Raw genomic sequence first — 19,498 nt, forward strand, 5'->3', positions numbered from 1 at the left:
GGAGCTCCAAGCAGCTTGGGAGATGTAGTTCTATGAAGGTGGAGCTCCAAGCAGCTTGGGAGATGTAGTTCTATGAAGGTGGAGCTCCAAGCAGCTTGGGAGATGTAGTTCTATGAAGGTGGAGCTGCAAGCAGCTTGGGAGATGTAGTTCTATGAAGGTGTAGCTCCAAGCAGCTTGGGAGATGTAGTTCTATGAAGGTGGAGCTTGAAGCAGCTTGGGAGATGTAGTTCTATGAAGGTGGAGCTCCAAGCAGTTTGAGGACTACAGGTCCTGTGAAGGTGGAGCTCCAAGCAGCTTGGGAGATGTAGTTCTATGGGAGTTCCAAGCAGCTTGGGAGATGTAGTTCAATGTCTGCTGGAACAGGTCGTCAGGTATAGTGCGGCAGAGAAGATGTTTCTCCATCTGAGACCAGGTTTAAACTTTGAAGCCTCTGATGTTGATTTGATCTGCAGATTCAACAGTATTCCAAATGTGTGTGTGTGTACTGTAGTGAGTGAGTTAGCGTATAGTGTGTGTGTGTGTGTGTGTGTGTGTGTGTGTGTGTGTGTGTGTGTGTGTGTGTGTGTGTGTGTGTGTATGTGTGTGTGTGTGTGTGTGTGTGTGTATGTATGTGTGTGTGTGTGTGAGTGAGTGAGTTAGCGTAGTGTGTGTGTGTCTGTGTGTGTGTGTGAGTGAGTGAGTGAGTGAGTGAGTGAGTGAGTGTAGTGTGTGTGTGTGAGTGAGGGAGCATAGTCAAGTGTGTGTGTGTGTGTGAGTGAGTGAGTGAGTGAGCATGTGTGTGTGTGTGTGAGCATAGTGTGTGTGTCTGTGTGAGTGAGTGAGCGTAGTGTGTGTATGTGTGTGTATGTGAGTGTATGTTAGTGTATAGTGTATGTGTGAGTATGTGTGTGTGTGTGTGAGTATAGTGTGTGTGTGAGTGAGCGTAGTGTGTGTGTGCGTGAGCGTAGTGTGTGTGTGTGTGTGTGTGTGTGTGTGTGTGTGTGTGTGTGTGTGTGTGTGTGTGTAAGTGAGCGTAGTGTGTGTGTGTGTGCGAGTGAGGGATCGTAGTGTTTGTGTGTGTGTGTGTGAGTGAACGTAGTGTGTGTGTGTGTGTGTGTGAGTGAGTGATCGTAGTGTGTGCGCACGTGTGCGTGTGTGAGTGATCGTAGTGTGTGTGTGTTTGTGTGTGAGTGAGTGATCGTAGTGTGTGTGTCCTTGCACTCCGTCCGTGTATAGTTGTATGTCACAGCTCCAAGAGAGTGATTGTGTGAGTGTACATGTGGAAGATTGAGTGTGTGTATGTCTGTGTGTGTGTGTGTGTGTGTGTGTGTGCCTGTGTGTATGTGTGTGTGTATGTGTGTGTGTGTGTGTGTATGTGTGTGTGTGTGTGTGTGTGTGTGTGTATGTGTGTATGTGTGTGTGTGTGTGTGTGTGTGTGTGTGTGTGTGTGTATGTGTGTATGTGTGTGTGTGTGTGTGTGTGTGTAATATCGGTGGCTCCTGTGGCCCCACGCATGTCTGTGTGGACTCTTCAGCCTCTTCCTAAATTAGATCCACACAGCGCCGTACTGTACTGCACTGTACTGCACACAACGCCCACGTGTTGAACCTGTGCAAGTATCTCAAGCCAAGACGCAACACGTGGAATGACGGTGCCCCCCCCCCCCCCCCCCCCCCACTCACTGCTGCCACCGCCTCCCTCTCCTATAAGACCGCATAGTGATGATGGGCGAGCGAGCCGCTGTTATTGGAGGGCTTTTCCCACACGTGCAGCAAAGCCCGCCCACACACACAGCAGAGCCCGCCCACACGTACAGCAGAGCCCGCCCACACGTACAGCAGAGCCCGCCCACACGCACAGCAGAGCCCGCCCACACGTACAGCAGAGCCCGCCCACACGTACGGCAGAGCCTGCCCGCCCCCACGTACAGCAAAGCCTGCCCCCACGTACAGCAAAGCCTGCCCCCACGTACAGCAAAGCCTGCCCACACGTACAGCAGAGCCCGCCCACACGCACAGCAGAGCCCGCCCACACACACATACAGCAGAGCCCGCCCACACACACGTACAGCAGAGCCCGCCCACACACACAGCAGAGCCCGCCCACACACACATACAGCAGAGCCCGCCCACACACACAGCAGAGCCCGCCCACACACACATACAGCAGAGCCCGCCCACACACACATACAGCAGAGCCCGCCCACACACACAGCAGAGCCGGCCCGCCCACACGTCGTCCGCTGTCACTTTGGATAAACAAAAACCGGGCGGCCATCGATCACCCCGTCACACACGCGCGCGCGGACAGACTGGTGTGAGTTTATACGTGTGTGCGCGTGTCTGTGTGTGCGTGTTCCTCTCAGAGCAGCACAAGATTTAATTAATTTCAGTTCCCTCCGCGCTCGCCCAGTCGGCCTCTGTTCCCCCGCTTTGAAGAAGAACGAAGAAAACAGGGGGGGGGGGGGGGGGGGGGTTGGTGGATGGGAGTGCAGTGCAGTGCAGTGCAAATAAAAAGGGAAGAAGGAGAAAAAGAAAGTATGGATAGACAATTATAAAACACACCTTGGAGCTCTGATGGAAAGCAGTCACACCCCTGTTCCCTATAGCCACGGCAGCCTACAGCCGAGTCTAAATATAAAGGTGTCTGTGCATGTGTGCGTGTCTGTGTGTGTACGCGCGCGCGTGTGTGTGTGTGTACGTGTTTGTCTTTACAGTAACGGGTAAACCAATTTGTTTCTCCACGACGAGTTTACCGTCGCCGCACAGCAAGCGGGGAGCAGCAGGAGGCTGAGAGCCGGCTCTCCTCGATGTCGTCTCATCACGGAGCCGGATAGCGGTGCGTGTAGGAGAAGTGGCCCCCAGTGGAAACTGAACACCCGTCTGCCACCGCGAGCGACACAACCGTCACGGCGATGGAAGTGGACCCGTCCGACTCCCGATGCCACTTTCCTGAACGTGGAGTGGGTTCTAGTAGGATATAGTGAATATCATAAATAAGGTACTCAGTCAACTGAGTCTGGTTAATACGATTTATTAGCCAGATAGATCAATAATAATAATAATAATAATAATAATAATAATAATAATAATAATAATAATAATAATAATAATAATAATAATAATAATAATAATAATAATAATAATAATAATAATAATAATAATAATAATAATAATAATAATAATAATAATAATAATAATACATCTATTTTATATAGCGCTTTTCCAGGTGCTCAAAGACACTGAGCACAAGTTAGATACATGGTTGAGTGGCTTTCGCCCAGGTTATTAGCTGAAATTACCCAGGAATAGAAGACTGAATGGTGTCGGGAGGAGCCGTTTATAGTGAGAACGGGGAGGGGGAGCTCCATTTGATGGGTCAAAATGGGGGGACGGGGCGGGGGCAGGATAGGGGACGCATGGGGGGAAGAGGGGGAGGGATTTGATATCCACTGACAGTTCACACCGACGTGCCGAGCGGTGAGACCCTGCCGTCTGGCGAGGAGCCTCTCTCTCCCTCCTCGCCGCTCGACCGACCTTTATATGGAATGCGCATTCCTGGATGAGCTGGCCAAGTATCGGCCCTCGGCCACACAAATCAGAGGCCTTAGCTATAACTGAGCACCTCGGACGAAGAACCGTATACACTGTAAAAACTGAGCGTCATCTGGTGACTTTTAAACTATCAGCAAATTTTATTAAACTAAAACTGTGTAAAATGCAATTCATAAATGGTTTAAATTGATTGAATTCAGCTCAATTCGATTTCAAATGGCATACATTTATTATGTATAGGTTACTAATAATTATTTATTAAATATGAATTAATCCCAATCCCAGTTTTTACAGTGTACGTCCGTTTTACGTTTTTGGAGGAACAAATGTTTTCAAACTTTATTATGGGGTTAGTATATAAATCTTTTGATCATATGCATGTTGATTTGATTTGTGGATTCAATACTGTAAAGTGTGTGTGTGTGTGTGTGTGTGTGTGTGTGTGTGTGTGTGTGTGTGTGTGTGTGTGTGTGTGTGTGTGTGGTTGGACAGGAGGGAGTAGGGTGTGTATGTTGAGAGAGAGAGAAAGAGAAAGAGAGAGAGAGAGAGAGATTACCTGGAATTTCATCACCACCCCAGCCCACCTCCAGAACACACTCTACACACACGTATGTGCACACATTTTAAACACTGCACTGAATCCATAGTTCAAATCAACATGCATCAGATCCATATAACATAGATGTTCAAAATGTGTCTCAGGACATCTGTGAACGTCCAAACATAAACAAGCCTTATTGAGCACATTCATCTGGGTCAGACGGAGCATGTCTGTGAATTAGAGCTACACGCCAACAGCACTTTGTACCCCTTTAATAACATCCACCCCGCGCTGGCTTTTTAGGGCCTGAGTTTTTACCAGAAAGCACAGTGAAAACTAGAAGTACACACTAAATTGTTAATGAACGCTGGGAGGGAAGAGGGGAAAAAAATATACCCTCTATCTGCTTTCTCTTCTTATTTTCTTCACCACACCGCACGCCGGTGTCTTGTTGGGCCTTGTTGCCAGGGAAACACAGAATAACAGCCACAGGTGGAGTCGATGTGTGTTATAACATGAGGGGCGCATGGAGTTGGGAGAGGTAAGCGGATTACTGCACAGAGGACCTCTCAGAAGACCCTCGTTGGAAGTAATGCTATTGTCACAATAATGGAATCCCCAATACAACACCTTGAAAAATATTGATATTCGATAACACATAGAGATGTTTGCCACATTGGTGAGGGAGCATGGCTATGTTCCCCGGGTTCTATGTTCCCCGGGTTCTATGTTCCCCGGTCGAGATAAAAAGGGTTCTATGTTCCCCGGGTCCTATGTTCCCTGCTCCCGAACGCTCCAGAACAAAAAATAGGGTCCTATGTTCCCCAGTAGCGATAAAGGCTTGCCAAATGCTGAAATAAGGTCCTATGTTCCCCGGGTCCTATGTTCCCCGGTAGCGATAAAGGCTCGCCACCCCAGCGCAAGTACCGGCAGTGATCTACAGCAGTGGTTTTCAACCGGTGGTAAAATACTCATAAAAGATAGCCACTTATACTATTTTGAGAAGATAATTCATCTGTATCACAACGGAGTCGCGGATCTGGTTGGGGCAAGTAGCATTATGTCGGGAAACATTTTATGAAATAAACAAATGTGAATTAAATCATTTAAAACGAAGTTTAGCCTATTAAATCGTTTTATAAGCTTATAGCCTTTTTCGTGCTTATTTGAGAAGGGTCCAGCTGCATAGCCGGAGAGCAACGCTCTCAGGACCAAGATAGCCACTTATACTATTTTGAGAAGATAATTTATCTGTATCGCAACGGAGCCATGGATCTGGTCGGGGCAGGTAGCATTATGTCGGGAAAATCTTTATGAAACAAACAAATGTGAATTAAATAATTTTAAACGAAGTTTAGCCTATTCAATTGTTTTATAAGCTTATAGCCTTTTTCGTGCTTATTTGAGAAGGGTCCAGCTGCGAGGACTGCGAGGAGGGGGAATTACAACCACCGCAAGCAAAACTTTCACTGCAGTACACAGCTGTAACCAGAAAAGGCACACGTTAACCCTTTCACTGCATTGATTTAACCTTTATCTATTCAGTGAAGACCAGTTATTCTTTTCGGTCGCTTCTGATGCTTCCAAGCATGGCAACATAAAACTTTTCCCTCTATCACTGACATATTGAGAGCAGTGTTTGCATTTGTGGAAGAGGACTATATGACTGTGCTGAGGCACGTACCCAGATGGCTAAGCATATGGCCAGCTGTGAAAAGACTACATGACAGCTGGCCAGCTATCAAAAGCTACTTTTTGTCACTGGGAGAGGACCAATGCCCAAAGTTACTGTGGCGGCTATTTGAAAAGGATCAGGACGGCGATGGACAACCCCTTGAGCTACAGGCCTATCTGTCCTTCCTCCAGAATGTGCTGAAGACATTCCATGATGTTGTGCTGCTATTGGAGGGAGATGGTGTGACTGTCTGTGAGCTATATGAGATCATGTCCACTCTCAGGACCAAGCTCCAGCAGCGACAGGTGGATGCCTTTTTTGGAGTGGAGACCAGTGCCACTCTCCAAAGATTTCCGACCACAAAGGCAGCAGCAATCAAGCAGGATTTCTTTGAAAGTTCTACAAGTCTGCACTCACCTACCTCGAAAAGTGGTACGACTTCTCCGACGACAACTACCAAAAGCATGTGGCAAGTATGGCACTGAAGAGGGAGGTCACATTCTCCCATCTGTGTGATGCTGTGGAGGCCCTCCAGATCAAACAAAAACTGGACATGAACGAACTCTACGAAGAGTATTGTATGACACTGCCACGACAGCGAGAAATTGTGGAGAGAAGAGACAGTGTTGGAGTGAAGTGGTCAACCATGCTTAAAGGCACAAAGATGCCAAATATGAATGCTCTTGCATCTTTTCTCCTCAGCATCCCCGTTACTAATGTGTTTGTTGAGAGGGTGTTTTCCCTGATGGCAATGGCAGTGTGGAGCTAATTAAGGCTGAAATCCAAATCAAGACCAACTTCGGATACAGTTGTATTGAATTATACAGTCGCGTAATGAAGAATAAGGCTCTACTGGAAGCTGCACGCTCAAACAACAAATATAAAGTGAAGAACAATTAAGGTAAGATCAAACTTTGTTTAGATTAGAACAACTAGATTGTACCATAATATATTATATTGTATTACCAATGCAATGCCACAATGCTATAATAATGACTCGGCCGGTGTGTGTTTCAGCCAGGTGCTTTCCATGGTTCAAGCCGGCTGCCAGAACCAAGACGAATGTGGAGAGATATAATTCTGTATTTAATTTGTATTTATTTTGATTTTGATTTTGACCTTTATCTATTCAGTGAAGACCAGTTATTCTAATACAAATTTAAAGACGGAGCTGTTACTGCATGCAGAACCTTTATTTCAGCAGGGACTGTACGTGTTTATTTGACGTTACACAAATAAAGCTGTGTACTGCAGTGAAAGGGTTAAGTCAAACTTAACCCTTTCACTGCAGTACACGGCTGTAACGTCAAATAAACATGTACAGTCCCCGCTGAAATAAAGGTCTGCACGCAGTAACAGTCTTTTAATACACTGGTATCAAACATCAATAGTGTGCTAAAGTTTGACCAAAGTAGAATTCCCATACATCACAGTCAAATCTATTTTGATAACGTGAGGTTTATTATCTTTATGACATGCAAGCATCATTGTAACAGCAACCTCTTATCTATTGGTTTCATTCGGTTGTCTCCGGGTAAAAGTTCCAAAGGTTTTCTTAATTTTTTTTAAAAATTTAAACCTAAGGAAATGTATATTATTGCACAGAAGATTATAGCTTGAGACATTTAAATCAAAGTACCGTACTATATTAACGATGGCAACTTTTCTCAGTAATGCTAGCATTTCTTCATGGGCTGTAGAGCATTCTGAATGGGAACATACCCAGGTGGCCAGCATACTCGGCCCAATTCCGGCTACCGGTCGGCACACTCGGCATATGTCCGGCACGGCACGCCAACGATGAGCCGGATCTGGCGCGGTAATGGTTGCCGGGGCAGAGCCGACTCGCGCTCGCCAAAGATAAACCGGCTCTGGCCCGGCAATGGTTGCCGGGGCGGAGCCGACTCGCGCTCGCCAAAGATAAACCGGCTCTGGCCCAGCAATGGTTGCCGGGGCGGAGCCGACTCGCGCTCGCCAAAGATAAACCGGCTCTGGCCCGGCAATGGTTGCCGGGGCGGAGCCGACTCGGGCTCGCCAAAGATAAACCGGCTCTGGCCCGGCAATGGTTGCCGGGGCTGAGCCGACTCGGGCTCGCCAAAGATAAACCGGCTCTGGCCCGGCTCGGCTTGCCGTGCCAGAGCCGACTCGGGCTCGCCAAAGATAAACCGGCTCTGGCCCGGCTCGGCTTGCCGTGCCAGAGCCGACTCGGGCTCGCCAAAGATAAACCGGCTCTGGCACGGCAATGGTTGCCGGGGCAGAGCCGACTCGGGCTCGCCAAAGATAAACCGGCTCTGGCTCGGCAATGGTTTGCGGCGTCGTTTCTTGCGCTAGCCTCTTGTTAGCCAGCATTGCCTTAATAGCTTTGAGCTAAGGATCTTTGCCGATGCATAAAGTATTGTTTATAGTGCATTTCTTGCCACCTTATAGCATTTGTACATTTGTATGACCGTCTATAATGCTCCCGTTTTTCCGGACGTTTTGGTAATGATTTTCACTATAAAATCATATTTCTAAATGACAGGAAGTTGATAAACTGGCCGGAATAGCTTTGAGCTAACGGATCTTTGCCGATGCATTCCATTCTAAACGTAACGTTAGTTGTTCAAAACATTACCCGTCTATATAATTTGTTCCTCAACGTTATATAGACAGGTCATGTTTTGTAAACTAACGTTATGTTTAGAATGGAATGAATACGGGTCGGGAAAGATAGTTAGCTCAAAGCTAATCCGGAAGGACAGCTAACAGTAGCTGCTGTCTAACTGTGATGCATTTTCTGTTTGCAGTCCAATGTTCACCAAAACACACACCCACACACTTATAATTTGTTCCTCAACGTTATATAGACAGGTCATGTTTTGTAAACTAACGTTATGTTTAGAATGGAATGAATACATGGGTCGGGAAAGATAGTTAGCTCAAAGCTAATCCGGAAGGACAGCTAACAGTAGCTACTGTCTAACTGTGATGCATTTTCTGTTTGCAGTCCAATGTTCACCAAAACACACACCCACACACTTATAATTTGTTCCTCAACGTTATATAGACAGGTCATGTTTTGTAAACTAACGTTATGTTTAGAATGGAATGAATACTAACACAACACAGACTGCAGCTCCCCAAGCTAACACAAGCTAACACAACACAGACTGCAGCTCCCCAAGCTAACACAAGCTAACTCAACACAGACTGCAGCTCCCCAAGCTAACACAAGCTAACACAACACAGACTGCAGCTCCCCAAGCTAACACAAGCTAACACAACATGGACTGCAGCTCCCCAAGCTAACACAAGCTAACACAACACAGACTGCAGCTCCCCAAGCTAACACAAGCTAACACAACACAGACTGCAGCTCCCCAAGCTAACACAAGCTAACACAACACAGACTGCAGCTCCCCAAGCTAACACAAGCTAACACAACATGGACCGCAGCTCCCCAAGCTAACAGAAGCTAACACAACACAGACTGCAGCTCCCCAAGCTAACACAAGCTAACACAACACAGACTGCAGCTCCCCAAGCTAACACAAGCTAACACAACATGGACTGCAGCTCCCCAAGCTAACACAAGCTAACACAACACAGACTGCAGCTCCCCAAGCTAACACAAGCTAACACAACACAGACTGCAGCTCCCCAAGCTAACACAAGCTAACACAACACAGACTGCAGCTCCCCAAGCTAACACAAGCTAACACAACACAGGTCATTTGGACATTCTTTCGATGCCATTATGAATGACTAGCAATCTGTCGGAGTCGATGAGAGCTTTCATTTATGTCATTTAGTCATTTATTCAAAATGCCATTCCAGAATCCGTTCCTATGAGACAGTTTTAGTTAAATTCTGCACTAATGCCAACTGTTTAACATGAGTATGCAACAAGCTCATACTGGCTGCATATCTGTTCTACTGTCTATCTAGAAGCTCATACTGGCTGCATATCTCTTCTACTGTCTTATCTAGAAGCTCATACTGGCTGCATATCTCTTTCTTATCTAGAAGCTCATACTGGCTGCATATCTCTTCTACTGTCTTATCTAGAAGCTCATCTGGCTGCATATCTCTTCTACTGTCTTATCTAGAAGCTCATACTGGCTGCATATCTCTTCTACTGTCTTATCTAGAAGCTCATCTGGCTGCATATCTCTTCTACTGTCTTATCTAGAAGCTCATACTGGCTGCATATCTGTTCTACTGTATCTAGAAGCTCATACTGGCTGCATATCTGTTCTACTGTCTCTAGAAGATCATACTGGCTGCATATCTGTTCTACTGTATCTAGAAGCTCATACTGGCTGCATATCTGTTCTACTGTCTCTAGAAGATCATACTGTCTGCATATCTGTTCTACTGTCTTATCTAGAAGCTCATACTGGCTGCATATCTCTTCTACTGTCTTATCTAGAAGCTCATACTGGCTGCATATCTCTTCTACTGTCTTATCTAGAAGCTCATACTGGCTGCATATCTGTTCTACTGTATCTAGAAGCTCATACTGGCTGCATATCTGTTCTACTGTCTCTAGAAGATCATACTGGCTGCATATCTCTTCTACTGTCTTATCTAGAAGCTCATCTGGCTGCATATCTCTTCTACTGTCTTATCTAGAAGCTCATACTGGCTGCATATCTCTTCTACTGTCTTATCTAGAAGCTCATCTGGCTGCATATCTCTTCTACTGTCTTATCTAGAAGCTCATACTGGCTGCATATCTGTTCTACTGTATCTAGAAGCTCATACTGGCTGCATATCTGTTCTACTGTCTCTAGAAGATCATACTGGCTGCATATCTGTTCTACTGTCTCTATATAGAAGATCATACTGGCTGCATATCTGTTCTACTGTATCTAGAAGCTCATACTGGCTGCATATCTCTTCTACTGTCTTATCTAGAAGCTCATACTGGCTGCATATCTCTTCTACTGTCTGTCTAGAAGCTCATACTGGCTGCATATCCTTTCTACTGTATAGAAGCTCATTGGTTTGTAAATTGACTAGATTTTCTAGAGATTTTTAGTTTTTAATTGTATGTTTTGTAATCTGTATCTGTCGTTACCAGTTAGTCGTGTTACTTTGCTCGTATTCACTGTTCTGGTGGTTCTAGTTGTACGCCTGGATCTGGTGTTCTTTGACCGTGTCCTATATGCCCTGTAAATAATATGTACAGATACCGAGATGTCACAAATATGTTACCTGTTACCTGTTTATTGCACAATGTTGTTTTTTTATTGGATTCTATTATATGTTGTACCACGTATTGCACATCGTTGCGGGCAAGACCACCCGCATTTCATTGTATACTTGTATGCCGTGACAATTAAAACTCTTGACTTGACTTGACTTGACTTGACTTGACCCTGCTACACTTCATCTCAAAACAAACTGGTCAGACTACATGCTTGACCTTACTCCTAGAACCCACCTCGCCCCTGCCCATGTGACAACGGCTTAGACGACAGAGTGCAGCAACTTGCAATGGGCCTGTCTACAAGATACACTATACACGATCAAGGTACCCATATATGTGTACATATCAAAATACTTCCCAAAGGTCAGTGAATACCACGACCACAACACCATAGAGGGAGCTCCACAAATCATGTTAAACCCAGATTCGGCTCAAACAGGAACACGTTTAGCAATTATGCCACATCAATGTGGAACGCCCTACCCAAAGCTGTAAAGGAATGTGAATCACTACCCACTTTCAAAACCACTCTCAAAGAACACCTACGGGAGACTGCAATTCGAAACTGGCCCCTGTAAATGTCCTAACCCAACCCAATGTACAGTCAATTACCAAACATGGTTTTGTCAATATGTACAGTTGCTTGTGCAGTTGTACAGTGTCCACCCCTACCCAACCTACCCAACCCCCCCCCCCCACTCCACCCACCCCCCCACCTATAATGTATACGTTTTCATAAATGTATAGCCGTATATCCTGATGAATTGAAAATGGGGGACCCTGATGCAAGACGAAAGTATTTCTCTGGTCTGCATCCCCTTAACAATTGTGTGTATTGAGCTGTACTGTATTGTACCCATTCTGCAATCTGTTAATAAAGTTTTCAATCAATCAATCAAAACCGTGGTCAGTCTGTGCGGAGAAACAAGGATCCGAGCATGGTTGCCAGATCGGATTAACAATATCCGAACCGCCCATTATTATCAAAGGTCTGTCAGATGAAGGCGGACTCTCAAATCTGGCAACACTGATGCGTTGCATTGTGGGGGATCCCGGTTTGAAATTTGAATTGAAGCGCGCAAGAGATCTGGACCACGTCGTGAGCATTGCAACTGTTGCATCTTCTCCTCAGGTAATTGTGTGCAACACATATATTTTATTATTTATAAGTAATGCGTGCCGCTGATATAAATGAGTGCTGTTTAGTCTGTGTTTTCAGTGACTACTGTAACGTTATTAGCTCGATATTATGAAACTGCAGCGGGGTAAACTACCGGAGCTGCTAACTGGCTAACGGTATGACTAGCTAACGTTGCTATACTGTACCCGGAGCTGATAGCGTTATGACTATGAGAGCTAACTTTTGTTAGCTTGGGGAGCTGTGGTCCGTGTTGTATTAGCTTGTGTTAGCTTGGGGAGCTTACTAACCCTACTGTCATGCACTAATAAACTAACCTACGCTGTAACACGCAACACTTTGATGAATATTGTTACTCAGCTGATAGAGTTGTAATAAAATATATAATTTCATTGTTGCAAATACTGTTACAGTGCTGGATCTCATCAATGAGATGAACGCAGAAGACGGCTCAAGAACAACTACTTCAAGTGGTCGTAAGTGATGTATAAATTTTTTTATTGTGTGTGTGACTGTGTATGTATATATAATATATACTTTTTAATCTGGGACATCATTTCAAAGAGTCATCCTGTAATGCCCTCTCTCCCCCTCTCTCTCTCTCTCTCTCTCTCTCTCTCTCTCTATATGGGTAACGCATGTATTCCTGGTAACCTGCCCCATTTCTAAGCCATATAACCCAGGACGTTATACGAACAACATTAAAATCTTTTCTCATGTCAAGAATGATTGTTATAGATGCCAAATAATTCACCTTAAAAAAAATACATCATGTAATGAGGGATGGCGGACCTCTAAAGTTGACCTAAGTTACCGGGAATACCAATTCACTATCTCCTCCAATTTAAGAGAGAATTAAAATGTTTTGGTTGTTTTGTAGGGATATCATCATCATGTAACATAATACCATAGTTCTCCCCGAGTTATCTCAAGAGAATTCAAATTTAGCTGAATCTGAAGGGAAAATCCGGGTATGGGATATGAGTCAACATAGTTCATGACCTTCAATTGATAACAAACATAAAAGGCTTAATTTTCATGGCAGATGCATGATATGTTTTGGGCATGATCTTGGCACCCCAATGAACAACCAAAATGAGTTTCGTCTTTTGTGGCCAATTATTTGAGGAGATAATTACGTTTCACATATTGATCCCAGGTTACCGCGAATACCTATCCTCACAATTCCAGATAAACACTTAAATCTCCTATTTGACTAAAGATTGGTGAGATTTTATTTTTGGAAATCATAACATCAATAATAAGGGTTAGGTGTAAACCAGAATTACTAGAATGTGTTGTGTTTTGTCTGTTAAAATGAGCAAAAACAAGGAAAGGGTATTCCCAGTAACTTAAAAACAAGTGCAAAAAATACAGTTCTAGAACAAGTATTTTAATTTTTTCTATATTCAAGAAAGTGGAAAGGAACCCAACATTTTCAATTGTCTGCACACAATCGTTGTTTTGTTATTCACCACCATGCCCCTAGTCAGTCTACACCACCATGCCCCTAGTCAGTCTACACCACCACCATGCCCCTAGTCAGTCTACACCACCATGCCCCTAGTCAGTCTACACCACCACCATGCCCCTAGTCAGTCTACACTAGCAACCTGCGCCTAGTCAGTCTACACCACCATGCCCCTAGTCAGTCTACACCACCATGCCCCTAGTCAGTCTACACCACCATGCCCCTAGTCAGTCTACACCACCACCATGCCCCTAGTCAGTCTACACCACCATGCCCCTAGTCAGTCTACACCACCACCATGCCCCTAGTCAGTCTACACTAGCAACCTGCGCCTAGTCAGTCTACACCACCATGCCCCTAGTCAGTCTACACCACCATGCCCCTAGTCAGTCTACACGACCACCATGCCCCTAGTCAGTCTACACCACCACCATGCCCCTAGTCAGTCTACACCACCATGCCCCTAGTCAGTCTACACCACCCTGCCCCTAGTCGGTCTACACCAACCTGCCCCTAGTCAGATATGCTTACTTTTGGTTAGGCCTCCAAATTAAGATAATCTGGACAAACCTGTCAGATTTTCTGATTTATATGTAGACCGGTTTGAGTTTATTGTAGTGATGTTACTGTGTTTCAAAATCTCAGATATTAACTTGTTAAGTGTTTGTTTTTTTACAGTATGTAAAACCCTACTGTCATGCACTAATAAACTAACCTACGCTGTAACACGCAACACTTTGATGAATATTGTTACTCAGCTGATAGAGTTGTAATAAAATATATAATTTCATTGTTGCAAATATACTGTTACAGTGCTGGATCTCATCAATGAGATGAACGCAGAAGACGGCTCAAGAACAACTACTTCAAGTGGTCGTAAGTGATGTATAATTTTTTTTTATTGTGTGTGTGACTGTGTATATATAATATATACTTTTTAATCTGGGACATCATTTTCAAAGAGTCATCCTGTAATGCCTTCTCTATCTCTCTCTCTCCCAAGACGGTCAAGATCTAACGTATTCTCGCTCTCTCTAGGTTCATGGCCACTAATGACTTCAGACCTTCAGAAGGACAGTATGCTGGATGAGGAAGGTCTTGGCCATGCTGCGATGGCTCCTAGAAGACAAGAACGGAGAGGTGCTGGACCTGGCTGTCAAATGGTTTGTAATGCTACAGTATATTGTATGTAGTTGTGCATGACATGGACTAAATTAGAGGTCCTAGATATGCAAAATAATATTGAGAATCACTGGCCTTAGACTATCTACTAACGTATTCTCGCTCTCTCTCTTTAGGTTCATGGCCACTAATGACTTCAGAGCTTCAGAAGGACAGTATGCGTGTAGCTTATTGCCAGCGGAAGAGTGCAAGAATGCTTCCGCATTCGTCACTGCACGCCAGTACGGTAATGCGCCTTTCCTTTCGCCCCGCTCAGACAAATGCATGTAGTACATTGCAACACAACGCAGCATTTCCGCGTACATTGCAACGAATCACTTGGAGTTTGAAAGTGATATCAGAAGAAACTACTCAACCTCAGCTGTCTTTAACTAGCAGGACGCTAGTGGGCTAGTCGCTCAAATATATATATATCGTTTTATATATAATTGTACCAACACAGATATTAGGCAGTACACACATTGTCCTGCAATACATGTACAGTGAATGCACAGCTACATTCGCCATATATTTCTATCGCTGCTGCGGTCTACAGTGAAATGCAATATTATTATTATTATTGTAAAGATCATTACAATTATTATTTTGTGCACGTTGTGCAAATTGAGAGGCTGTGCTCTTTGCACACAACCCTCGTACACTTGTAACATTGCCTCCAGGCTGCGATTGTAATGATAATCTTTACAATAATAATAATAATATTGCATTTCACTATAGACCGCAGCAGCGATAGAAATATATGGCGAATGTAGCTGTGCATTCACTGTACATGTATTGCAGGACAATGTGTGTACTGCCTAATATCTGTGTTGGTACAATTATATATTTTAGCGACTAGCCCACTAGCGTCCTGCTAGTTAAAGACAGCCGCGGAAATGCTGCGTTGTGTTGCAATGTACTACATGCATTTGTCTGAGCGGGGCGAAAGGAAAGGCGCATTACCGTACTGGCGTGCGGTGACGAATGCGGAAGCATTCTTGCACTCTTCCGCTGGCAATAAGTTACACCCGGACAGTATGCTGGATGAGGAAGGTCTTGGCCATGCTGCGATGGCTCCTAGAGGACAAGAACGGAGGTGCAGGACCTGGCTGTCAAATGGTTTGTAATGCTACAGTATAAATTATTGTATTACATCACACTCACCATCAATGACTCCACCATCACCCCCTCCCCCCTAGTCCGCAACCTCTGTGTCATCCTCGACCCCACCCTCTCATTTGACCCCATGTCCGCTCCATTGTCAAAACTTCATATTTTCACCTCCGCAACATTGCCAAAATCCGTCACTGCCTCTACCCCCTGCTGCTGAATCCCTCATACACGCCTTCATCTTTTCCCTCCTGGACTACTGTAACTCCCTCCTCACTGGCATCACCTCCCGCTCCCTCCATAAACTGCAGATGGTCCAAAACTCAGTTGCCCGCCTCCTCACTAACACCCGGTCCCGCGAACACATCACTCCTGTCCTCCACTCCCTCCACTGGCTCCCGATCAAGGAACGCATTAACTTCAAAACACTACTCCTCACCTTCAAAGCCATCCATAGCCTGGCCTCACCCTGGTCTTAAACTTTTTACACCAAGAGAACGGTGGGGAGAGAATATATACATATGATGGGGAGAGAATATATACATACAGTGGGGAGGAGACTGTACATTAGGAGGGGGTGGTTGGGAGAGAAATATACATATAATAGACAGTCTCCTCCCCACCGTATGTATATATTCTCTCCCCACCATATGTATATTTCTCTCCCACCCACCCACCCCCTCCTAATGTACAGTCTCCTCCCCACCGTATGTATATATTCTCTCCCCACCGTATGTATATTTCTCTCCCACCCACCCCCTCCTAATGTACAGTCTCCTCCCCACCTTATGTATATATTTTCTCCCACCCCCTCCTAATGTACAGTCTCCTCCCCACCGTATGTATATATTCTCTCCCCACCATATGTATATTTCTCTCCCACCCCCTCCTAATATACAGTCTCCTCCCCACCGTATGTATATATTCTCTCCCCACCGTATGTATATTTCTCTCCCACCCACCCCCTCCTAATGTACAGTCTCCTCCCCACCGTATGTATATATTTTCTCCCACCCCCTCCTAATGTACAGTCTCCTCCCCACCGTATGTATATATTCTCTCCCCACCGTATGTATATTTCTCTCCCACCCACCCCCTCCTAATGTACAGTCTCCTCCCCACCGTATGTATATTCTCCCCCCAACGTATGTATATATACCGCCATCTTTCTCCCGGGTTGGTGTGATCACATGACTGACAAAGCCGTGCAGTGATAGGCCAGAAGTCAATTCGATTGCATCCAGGCGCGATTGCTTATCCTGTCTGGGTAGCCCGGATGATGGTTTTTTGATCGAATTTTATACACCGCAATTATGCATCGAATTTTTTTTACATTGAATTTTATTATACATTCGAATTTTTTACATTGAATTTTTATTTCACATAGGTAAATTCAGAGCAAAAAAATTCAGATACATGATTTTCAAAGTAATTATTTTCAATGCTATAAATTCGGTGTCTGAAAAAATTCAGATACATTTTTCAAAGTAATTATTTTCAATGCTATAAATTCGGTGTCTGAAAAAATTCAGATACATGTTTTCAAAGTAATTATTTTCAATGCTATAAATTCGGTGTCTGATAAAATTCAAAAATCAGATACATGTTTTCAAAGTAATTATTTTCAATGCTTTAAATTTGGTGTCTGAAAAAATTCAGATACATGTTTTCAAAGTAATTATTTTCAATGCTATAAATTCAATTCAGATACATGTACATGTTTTCAAAGTAATTATTTTCAATGCTATAAATTCGGTGTCTGATCAAATTCAAATACTTCTGTCACTCATTTGCTTCCATACTGGCTCTTGTTGTATTTTGTTATCTTGCTTTCCTTCTCTCTCTTCTCTCTCTCTTCTCTCTCTCTCTTCTCTCTCTCTATCTCATCCTCTTCTCTTCTGTCGTTGAATTTGTGGTTCGTTCTTTTTATTTGCCTTTTTCACTTTTCGTGTAGGGCAGTGAGTGGAAGTCCCATCCCCTCCACGTCGGGGACCAGCACGCCTCGCCGGGGCCGGCGACAGCTCCCCCAGACCCCCGCCACGCTACGCCCCCACGTCACCTATTCCCCCGTGGTCCGTAAGGCTATGCCCACGCCTCCCGGGGTGCCCCAGGGGCGCCTCCCGGCCCGGCCCCCTGGCGCTTTTCTCCGGAGCCCCCCCCAGGGGCCTCCCCCTGCCGGCCCCCCGCCACCCCACCATGGCTCACCTCGTCAGGGTCGCCACCCGCCACCTCGCTGGGGTGACGCGGGAGGAGGGGGGTCTCCATGGAGGGCGACGGTTGCTTCTACAACCAGGACTACGAGCCACGCCACGAGCCGCCCGCCTATGAGCAGAGCCCCGCATAACATTGGGGTCTTGTGCTTGGCACTCCGAGCATGGCACTAACACTGTCACGGTTAGGAGTTTGATTCCTGCTGGGGCCACCCGTTGTGAATGATGTATACAGTCATTCCAAAGCACTTTATGTCCTAGTAATAGAGCTGTGCTATAGAGATGCTGTCATTCATTCATAACTAAACCAAAAGACATTTATAAACAACGTCTTACTAAATGCAGGCTTTCATTTACAACTGAACGGCCATATCACTCGTTTTTGTATTAATTCTCCTAAAAAATGTTGCTAAGCTAGACTAACATGAAAGTTTAAGTGAAAGTACACACTTGAGTAAAAGTCAAAGTTTCTACTTTTAAATGTACTTAAGTAGTAAATTGAACTTTTTTTCTGACTGTCTATATTCTTCTGATAGCAGGTGTTTAATCAAAGATCCCCTGTGGGAGAAGCTGTTGCAGGGGAACAATGGGTTAATTTCATTGGAGGCTTTGTCGTTGGGTTCAGAGAGGAGGATGTGATATTTTTTTGTTAATAAATGTTTAAATATCTATTCAAGTTGTCATTTTTAACTGGAAAAAGTAGCATGTATGGGGGTAATTGTTACTTTACTTGATATTTGAGCTTCACTGCAGAATGGTGTATATTGTGTACAATGTGCACATACACTGAGAATATATTTCAGTGAGGTAGGAGACAGCATGTAAACTTCTGAATTGTTCAATGCGGGACATGCCAATACTCCATTGGTAAAGGGAAGGGTCCTTAAATATGTGGCATTGTATTACTAATCAACCATTTCCTACTGTATTTCCGGTAATGTATGGTCATAGGCAGATAGTGGAGTAGCTCTGGCAGAATACTGGGTACACAGTAAATTCCGCAAAGTAAATTTGACTCAAACTGAGTACATTTCACTCAAACTGAGTAAAATTTCTTTACTCAGTTTGAATCAAATGTACTCAGTTTGAGTCAAATGTACTCTGCGGAATTTACTGTGTAGTACCATTGCATTGGCAGTGTCGGCTAGGCTTCGGGCAACCAAACCTGGCCCAGTGTGTGTGGGTCGCATCTGGGCTGCTTTAGGCAACCCGACGTTCATCGCTTCCGGCAACCCCGGACATGGCCCAGTGTACTCGGGCCGGAATCGGCCAGTCAGTCATTGCCGCCTACTCGGCCGATCCGGACGTTCACCGCTTCCGGCAACCCCGGACCTGGCCCAGTGTACTCGGGCCGGAATCGGCCAGTCAGTCATTGCCGCCTACTTGGCCGACTCTGGCAGCCGGACTTGGGCCGACTAATTTCTTCCGGCCTGCCGGATACAGGCCATTAATGGGCCGGAACTT

General features: G+C 45.0%; 1 long non-coding RNA gene across 1 annotated transcript; it reads left to right on the plus strand.

Moving 5' to 3' along the window:
• Positions 1–15,742: 15,742 nt before the first annotated feature.
• LOC311242271 lies at positions 15,743–18,705 on the plus strand. The gene is made up of 2 exons (XR_014620608.1): positions 15,743–15,833; positions 17,779–18,705. It is a non-coding gene; the product is annotated as an uncharacterized lncRNA (long non-coding RNA).
• The last annotated feature ends 793 nt before the right edge of the window (positions 18,706–19,498 follow it).

The sequence above is a fragment of the Notolepis coatsorum genome (genome assembly GCF_963971535.1).
Source record: "Notolepis coatsorum genome assembly, contig: SUPER_15_unloc_5, whole genome shotgun sequence".
Taxonomy (NCBI): Eukaryota; Metazoa; Chordata; class Actinopteri; order Aulopiformes; family Paralepididae; genus Notolepis; species Notolepis coatsorum.